Source organism: Nicotiana attenuata, chromosome 7, assembly GCF_001879085.1.
Source record: "Nicotiana attenuata strain UT chromosome 7, NIATTr2, whole genome shotgun sequence".
NCBI classification, from domain to species: domain Eukaryota; kingdom Viridiplantae; phylum Streptophyta; class Magnoliopsida; order Solanales; family Solanaceae; genus Nicotiana; species Nicotiana attenuata.
In genome coordinates, this window is record NC_031995.1 from 7,533,698 (window position 1) to 7,543,556 (window position 9,859).

Genomic DNA, 9,859 nt, shown 5'->3' on the forward strand with positions numbered 1-9,859 from the left:
ACATTTAGATTGCTCGCAAAAGCTATTGCAGCCCAATTATCTGGTACGCGGGGTAAAGTCATTCGTTCGCGTTGGAACCTATCAACAAAATCTCTAAGCAACTCTGTATCCCCTTGTTTTATTTTAAAGATGTCCTCCATTCTTTTTTCAACCTTTTGTGCTCCTGAGTGCGCCTTAATGAAAGAATCTGCAAGCTCAGCAAAAGAGTTTATAGAGTTTTCAGGCAAAAGAGAATACCAGGTTAGTGCACCCTTGGTGAGTGTTTCACCAAATTTCTTGACCAACATGGACTCAATCTCCTGCTTGGTTAAATCATTTCCTTTGACCCCTGTAGTAAATGCCGTCACATGGTCACGTGGATCGGTTGTGCCGTCATATTTTGAAATGTCAGGCATTTTGAACTTTTTAGGGATTGAAAGGGGAGCAGCACTTGGTTTCCAAGGTTGTTGTGAATATTTATCCGCATCTATTCCTTTGATTATTGGGGGAACTCCAGGGATTTGCTCGATGCGCTCGTTTTGTTCTTTGAGCTGTGTCTGCAAAGTTAGTACCAAATTTTGTAAATAAGAATTATTTGTATTACCTGGATTCATTTCTCGTGGTTCAATGGGGGTTCCGTCGTTTGAATTAACAAGGCCAGAACGAGGATTCTCCAGCGTATTGTTATTAGGCGAAGGTGTGGACGGTGCAGCAGGTAACCGGCTAACTAGCGCTCGAAGAGCTTGGCTAACCCGTGCATCAATTATTCTTTGCAGAGCTTCTTCTGGTCCCTCAAAATGTTCTGATTGCTCTTGCTCATCAGCATGTGATTTAGGAGTGCCTTCACGAGATTGACGTGGTGAATTTTGAAGAGAAGGGACCACGTTAAAGTTCTGCAAATCTCCTTGATCTTGATGCATTTGATTTTCACGGTTTCCCAAGGTGTTTTCACTGTTATTATTGTCGTGTGACATGATGATAACAACAGATAGAATGTAACTTAAAAAGAATAGATTATCAGATTCCCGGTAGCGGAACCAATTTGTTTAACCAAAAAATATAATTTCGGTTAAAACTAGAATTTGAGATGAAAAATCGGGTTACTGATAATCAAGAGACCAAAAAAGAATAATAGGCTTTCTGAGAATAATAATAAAGCAGCGAACAAGTTTTTATTTTAGTATGATGTCCACAATGATCTTTTCCCAATACAACTTCCTCCTTTTATAGTTGATTCTAGATAAAGGAATGAAACCTAAGCTTTAATGAGACAATTATGGACAATAAATGATATTAAATGAGCCGTTACACAATCATTCCTATTAAATACCAATTTTCTAACGTATCAGGTATTTAATACTGAATTTGGACTCCTTTTTGTCTTCAGATCCATGTTTTCAATGCCTTTCGATCCACTGGCTTTAAATGACTCGAATTGATACGAGGCTCGTATCTAAACTGCTTCTCGTGCCTGTTTCACTTCCTCTTCTCGTACCTGTCATCTCCCGTACCTTTTTCTTAATTGTTATACTTTGACTATTTGTCCAGTCCACGTGCCACGCCACGTCATCTTCAATATAAATTCAACTTTTTCCCAATACAAGAGAATTGTGTGACCGCATATTCGTCACAATTGGCCGCAAATTTGATAGGTTGCCCAAGAACCTCCACCAGTTTTATGATGATTTTCCATGAGTCATTTCTTAATGACTAAAACGCAAGTTGTTTTGTTTCTCGGCACACTAGAAAATGGTGCTTTATATTTTTTTCTTTTGATTTAATGCTGATGAAATGTTGAATTTATGTAAATAATGTTTTCATTATGGTCCTACTCTTATGGCATGCCACGAGTTGTGGATGCTTGATGTCTCATGAAGTGTTGGTTTGTTGCACTCTAGACGTAAATTTTCTTGCGATTTTTGGTGGACCTGTCAAGATGGGCAGATCCAAAAACCATATCATTCTGATAATTAGGCTCATTAAATGTCGTGTCTCACAAACTTTGTCAAATAGCATCGAAGTTCTATGATTGGAGATGGTTTCTAGTTTTGGCTTTTTCTTGAAGGAAGGAACTGTCTTTGCACCTGAAATAATTCGTAGAAGTTGTGATTTACAACCTTGTTGATTGCTTTCCATTGAGGGTAAAGTAGCATAATAGTGTTTAACTAGATCTTTCTCTTTGATCTCCATGAAATCTTCTTCATTCATCAGACAGCTTCGAGTTGGATAGAACAGCTTTCTAGGGGTCGTTAAACTTTGTAGAATTTCTTGGTAAATGCCAAGCTAAATGTTATCGCATTTTCCTTTTAATTTCATCATGTTCCATATTGAGATTAATCATAGTGAACATAATTAAGTTGATATTTGAGATTGTTCATTCTATTTGTTATAGGAGGTGCTTTATGAGACTTCTACATTCTCCTACTTTTTCACATGCATGCTCTACTTGTACTGGATCCTTCCCTCTTGGAGATAAGCTTTATTTCCCATCCTCATCTGTATCGTCTTTACTTTGCTCCTTATTCTCCTCATTTTCTTGGTCTGCCTTATCTTTCCCGTGACCTTGTTTTTTACATGTGCATTTGTTATGTTCTTCAGCATTGGTATTCAAACAGCTTTCTGTATCTTGATTAAGTTCACGGTTATTATGATCTTGCAAGATTTGTATGTATCCTCTGTTTGTAAAGGGAGGATCTTAAAATTCCTGAAGCTTAGTGCAATCATGCTGGAACATGCTTTTCTGTTTGTTTGTTCCTGTCTGCTTAATCCTTCTTGTGAGATGTCCCTACCAACTCATTAAGATAAGTTAGCTGGGGGCTATTTACCCTTTCTCTCATCTCAACTCTTTTGTGCTCATTCTTCTTATTTGATGCTGAATCTTTTTCGTTTTTGTTATTTATCTGTATTGCTGTAAGTAAATAAAACAGTAATCTTTCTGAAAAATAAAACAGAAAATTAGTAGAAACAATTCTGAAAAATAATATTCGAACTTCAAAATAATTTTTGAAACGTTGAAGGAACAAATCGAGCCCACTGAATACACAGTGTGTCCTTAAGGAAATTATTTCCCTCAAGTACCCGAGGTTATGGAATATATCCTCCCAGGATAGAACGATTTAACTCACCGGAGTGTTGGTACCAAAAACGCCGATGATCAGCGAACCACTCGATGGCAGCAAAACACATTGGAATTTTAGTGCAGAAGAAGAAGAAGATAATCAGAAAATTTCGTAAGTAATTATTCTGGGATTTGAAGGTCTATTTATAGCCAACTTGATGATGTTTCTGAAGAGGTTTGCAACCTTTCAGAATAGTCATGACTGTTGGAACAGGTGTGACCCTCTGAAGAGGTTTGCAACCTTTCAGAACAATCATGGCTGTTGGAACAGGTGTGACCCTCTGAAGAGGTTTGCAACTTTTCATAATAGTCATGGCTGTTGGAACAGGTGTGACACTGTTTCAGAACAGCCATGGCTGTTGGAAATTTTTGGGGGAAATTTAAAACGAATTTAAATTAATCCGGAAAAGAAAAACGGGCCAGACCGGACCGGGTCGTGGGTCATCCCTCCATTTCTTTTCCCACCATTTTCCATTCACATCTCTTTTGTTATTATTTATTAAATAACAAACCCAACAATCCCCCACATGAATGGGGAATGGCTATAAACTTAAAGGAATGCACGGACGTGTGTGTGTTTTACAAACAAGAATTGATTGCATCTGGATAAGTAGGTTTCCTTTTGAACTTTCCGTAGTGAACTTATATAGGATATACTCGGTCAATCAGTAGATTTGATATCTTTGAACCGTCGAGCTTTGTTGTATACCTAGACAACATAAGTCACACAATCAATCCTTAACCATCTATGGTTCTCACGGTTGTGTTCGTTTCAGCCATGAACACTGCCTGGTTTCATGAGTGCTTAGAGAATGGGCCTTCACTTTCATTCTCCTTGAAGCGGATTACACTTCACACTCACATAGGTGATTCCTAAACGTGTAATCCTAAAGACACACTATCTGGTCATATCCTGCCAGACTTAGCAAATCATTAAAAAGCTTTAAGCTTTATTGACTCATCAAAAAATCCTTAATGCTTTACCTCGTTTTTGAATATTGTCTTCATCACGAGAATGGGTTGAGTTAGTTGACAATGTTGAACCGTCATTCATAACTTTGTTTGATCTCTTTGAACCTAGCTCTTGAGATCTCCAGTCTGCTAGGTAGAGTTACCGCCATGATGACTTGTCCAAGGCCTTTAACCCCATTCCCTTTGATGATCTTTCAACTGCCTCTCTAGATAGGCCTTTTGTAAGTGGATCCGACACGCTATCTCTTGACTTTACGTAGTCAATTGTGATAACACCACTAGAGAGTAGTTGTCTAACGGTATTGTGTCTCCGTCGGATATGATGAGATTTTTCGTTATACATAACGCTCCCTGCCCTACCTATTGCCGCTTGACTATCACAATGTATACATATAGGTGCCAAAGGTTTGGGCCAAAATGGAATATCTTCCAAGAAATTTCGGAGCCATTCAGCTCCTCACCGGCCTTATCTAAAACTATGAATCAGATTCCATTGTAGAACAGGCGATGCACGTTTGTTTGGATGATTTCCAAGATACTGCTCTACCCCCAATTGTGAAAACATATCCACTCATGGATTTAACTTCAGATAATCCGGTGATCCAATTTGCATCACTATATCCCTCGATCACGGAAGGATATTTGTTATAATGCAAAGCATAATTTTGGGTATGTTTCAGATATCCCAAAACTCGTTTCATTGCCATCCAATGTATTTGATTGGGATTACTTGTAAACCGACTCAGTTTTCTAATAGCACATGCTATATCTGATCGTGTACAATTCATGATATACATCAAATTTCCCAATACTCTTGCATAGTCCAGTTGTGAGTCACTTTCACCTTCATTCTTTTGAAGTGCATAACTCATGTCAATTGGAGTCTTGGCAATTTTGAAATCCAAATACTTGAACTTGTCAAGTACCTTTTCAATGTAGTGAGACCGTGATAATGCTAGACCTTGTGAAGTCTTGCAAATTCTGATTCCTAAGATCACATCAGCAACTCCTAAGTCTTTCATGTCAAATTTGCTAGCCAACATGCGCTTTGTAGCATTTATATCTGCCATACTTTTGCTTATTATCAACATGTCATCAACATATAAACAAACAATGACTTCATGACCTGGAGTATTTTTAATGTAAACACATTTATCACACTCGTTGATTTTAAATCCATTTGCTATCATTGTTTGGTCAAATTTTGCATGCCATTGTTTGGGTGCTTGTTTAAGTCCATAAAGCGACTTAACAAGTTTGCACACTTTCTTTTCTTTACCAGGAACCACAAAACCCTCAGGTTGTTCCATGTAAATCTCTTCCTTCCAATTCTCCATTTAGGAAAGCTGTTTTAACATCCATTTGATGGATTTCAAGACCATACACGGCCGCTAGTGCCACTAACACCCTAATAGATGTTATCCTTGTTACTGGCGAGTAAGTGTCAAAGTAATCAAGGCCTTCCTTTTGTCTATAACCTTTGACAACAAGTCTTGCCTTATATTTGTCAATAGTGCCATCAGCTTTAATTTTCCGTTTAAAGATCCATTTCGAACCTAAAGGCTTATTTCCTGGAGGAAGATCAACGAATTCCTATGTATGGTTATCCAATATTGATTGAATCTCACTATGGACTGCCTCTTTCCAAAATGCTGAATCAGAAGACGACATAGCTGCTTTAAAAGTTTGAGGCTCATTTTCAAGCAAGAATGTCACAAAATCTGGTCCAAAGGAAGTAGATGTTCTTTGACGTTTGCTACGCCTTGGATCTTCTATACTTGGAGTATTTTCCTTTGGTTCTTCCCGAGGTCGTTTAGGTCTTTCACTTAACGACTCGCTTTCAGTTTTATACGGATAGATGCTTTCAAATAATTCAGCGTTATCTGATTCCATTACTGTATTAACATGAATCTCGGGATTATCAGATTTATGAACCAAAAATCGACATGCTTTACTATTTGTAGCATATCCAATGAAAACACAATCTACTATTTTTGGTCCAATTTTAACCCTTTTAGGTAAAGGAACCTGTACCTTTGCTAGACACCCCCACACTTTGAAACATTTTAAGTTGGGTTTTCTTCCTTTCCATTTTTCATATGGAATAGATTGCGTTTTGCTGTGGGGTACTCTGTTGAGTATTCAGTTAGCTGGAAGGATAGCTTCCCCCAACAAACTCTGCGGTAATCCGGAACTTATTAATAAAGAATTCATCATTTCTTTTAATGTCCGATTTTTCCTTTCCGCAATTCCATTGGATTGAGGTGTGTAAGGTGCAGTAGTTTGATGGATAATTCCATATTCCGAACATATTTTTGCAAACAGAGATTCATATTCTCCACCTCTATCACTTCCAATCATTTTGATCTTTTTATTCAATTGTTTTTCTACCTCATTCTTGTATTGCTTAAATGCTTCAATTGCTTCATCCTTACTATTAAGCAAATAAACATAGCAATATCTAGTGCAATCGTCAATAAAAGTAATAAAATACTTTTTTTCACCTCTAAATGGTGTCGACTTCATATCACAAATGTCAGTATGAATTAAGTCTAAAGGATTTGAATTCCTTTCAACAGACTTATCAGGAGGTTTTACAAACTTAGATTCAACACATATTTGACATTTTGATTTATTACACTCGAATTTAGGCAATGCTTCTAAATTAATTAACTTCCGCAAGGTTTTATAATTGACATGTCCTAAACGAATATGCCATAAATCATTTGACTCCAATAAATAAGAACAAGCTGAAATTTTATTCGTACTGTCAACAACCATTACATTGAGTTTGAAAAGGCCCTCCGTGAGGTAGCCTTTTCCAACATACATTTTGTTCTTGCTTACAACAACTTTATCAGAAATAAATACACATTTGAATCTATTCTTTACAAGTAAAGAAGCAGAAACTAAATTCTTCCTAATAGTAGGAACATGAAGAACGTTGTTGAGCGTTAACACCTTGCTGAAAGTCATCTTCAGGAATATCTTCCCATAACCTTCAATATTGGCTGTTGCATTATTTCTCATGGAAATTTCTTCTTCGAGACCAGCAGTAGAGTAAGTCGCAAATGCTTCTTTGATAGCACAAACATGTCGAGTGGCTCCAGAGTCAATCCACCACTCCTTCGGATTTCCAACTAGGTTGCATTCCGAAAGCATTGCGCAAAGATCATCAATGTCATTATTCTTCTCCACTATGTTGGCTTGTCCTTTCTTATTATCCTTTTTCGGGAGACGACAATCAGGGCTTTTGTGACCAACTTTTCCACAATTGTAGCAGCTGCCCTTGAATTTCTTTTTGTTCTGCTCCTTAGTTTGTCCAGAAGACCTCTTCCTCTTCTTACTTTTTGGAGCAGCCTCCTCAACGATATTAGCTCCCATGATCGTTGAATTTCCACGAGACTTCTTCTCGGCTGTTTTGTTGTCTTCCTCGATCTTTAGACGTATCACAAGATCTTCCAACTTCATTTCTTTGCACTTGTGCTTAAGATAGTTCTTGAAATCTCTCCAGGAAAGAGGCAATTTTTCAATCATAGTAGCCACTTGAAATGCTTCATTCACGACCATACCTTCAGCAATAAGGTCGTGAAAAATAAGTTGAAGTTCCTAAACTTTGGTTCCCACAGTTTTGCTGTCTATCATTTTATAGTCTAGAAACTTGGAACCACGAACTTCTTCAAGCATGCATCTTCTGTCTTGTACTTCTTCTCAAGTGCGTCCCATACATTGCACTGTACACATTTTACAAGTCATCTTCTAAAGCACTTAAGATATAGCCTTTGCAAAGAAAATCTGCCTGCTTCCACGCCTCAACAACCATGAACTTTTCATTGTCCAGCATGTCCGCAGCAGGCACTGGAGGCTCTTCACTAGTGAATTTCTGCATACCAAGTGTGGTAAGCCAGAAGAACACCCTTTGCTGCCATCCTTTGAAGTTGGTTACGGAAAATTTCTCCGGTTTCTCAGCCGGAGGAACAACAGTGCGGCTTGACGAGGCTATCGTCATTGCACCAACAGTCGCAGAAGGATTTCCATTTTCATTTGCCATTTCTTACTGTCAACAACAGAAGAAATCAATTAATGGCAAAACCAAAACAGTAAATAATACTGTAATCAATAAACAGTACGTAATAAAAACAACTAAGGGCTTTATATACTGTTTTACCGAAAAACGATGAAGTTTTTATGTTCTTCAAATCGTTTTCTGAATTTCAATACCCTGATGAAGTTTTAGTATCTTCAAATCAGAATAGTAAAATTCAGACAGAATACAGAATATAATAAATATAATTTCCTTAACATTGTTATATATCTGTATTGCTGTAAATAAATTAAATAATAATCTTTCTGAAAACAGAAACATAAAGTTAGTAGAAATTGAATTCCGAAAATAGTAAGCTTCTTCAAAATAAATTCTCAAAATGGTATAGGAACAAATCGAGCCCACTGAATACACAGTGTGTCCTTAAGGAAATTATTCCCCTCAAGTACCCGACGTTCTGGAATATATCCTCCCAGGATAGAACGATTTAACTCACCGGAGTGTTGGTACCAAGAACGTCGATGAACAGCAAACCACTCGAAGGCTGCAAAACACACTGGAATTTTTGTGCAGAAGAAGAAGAAGAAGAAGAAAATTTCGTAAGTAAATATTCTGGGATTTGAAGGTGTATTTATAGCCAATTTCGGTGCTGTTTCTGAAAAGGTTTGCAACCTTTCAGAACAACCATAGCTGTTGGAACAGGTGTGACACTGTTTCAGAACAGCCATGGCTGTTGAAAATATTGCGGGAAAATTTAGAATGGATTTAAAATAATCCGGGAAAGAAACACGGGCCGGACCGGGTCGCGGGTCATGGGTCTGAAGCCGAAGCCGAGCCGAGTGAGCGACGACGACGACGACGACGACGGCCGAGGCTTGCCTTCTTCTTAGCTCTTTAAGAGCTAAAAGATGAGCTTCTCTTTATATACACAAAGATTTTCTTTCCTTCTACCAATGAGGGACAAAGTGCATTAGTGAACTCATTTAAAATTTCACTTCCCTCCATTTCTTTTCCCACCATTTTTCATTCACACTTCTTTTGTTATTAAACAACAAAATCCAACAATCCCCCATTGTATGTGCAAGCGAAGAGAAATTTACAAAGAATTAGCGTGGATAAGTAAAAGAGAATTTTAGAAATACTTTGCATGTTCATTTATGTTCATTTTCTTCCATAGATAAAATATTTTTTCCTTATTGAGAAATAAAGATAATTCACAATAAAAAAAAGTATCATAAACATGAATTTCCTATTTGATGGATGCATTCGTACATTTCCTCTAGTAGATCCTTGTCAAATAGGCTTAACCAAAGAAAGTAAAGAGAATATTAAATGAAATGCCATAAAAAGATAATCTAAAAGAAAACACAAATGGATATTAATATATCAAGTAAATAAACAATTGCAGGGGAAGATGAAAAGTTTGAAACAATAGAAGAGCATATAAATGATCGTTAAAATGTATAATAAATAAACAATTATAGAGAAGGAGAAAAGTTGGATATAGGTAGATTTTACACTTCTAAAAATTAGATAAATGAGAAAACTGAGAGGAAAGCAAAAAATAAATACATAAGTTGTCATGTCACGTTGACACACACTATGTTGTTTTTGTCTAGTGGTATCAAGAAAGTAATATACATTTACGGGGGGGAAAAAGAAACTCATTGAGCAGCCACCCTCCAATTGTGTAATATGAAAAAGATGTCAATGTAATTGAAAAATATTTATTAATTTGATGTTTT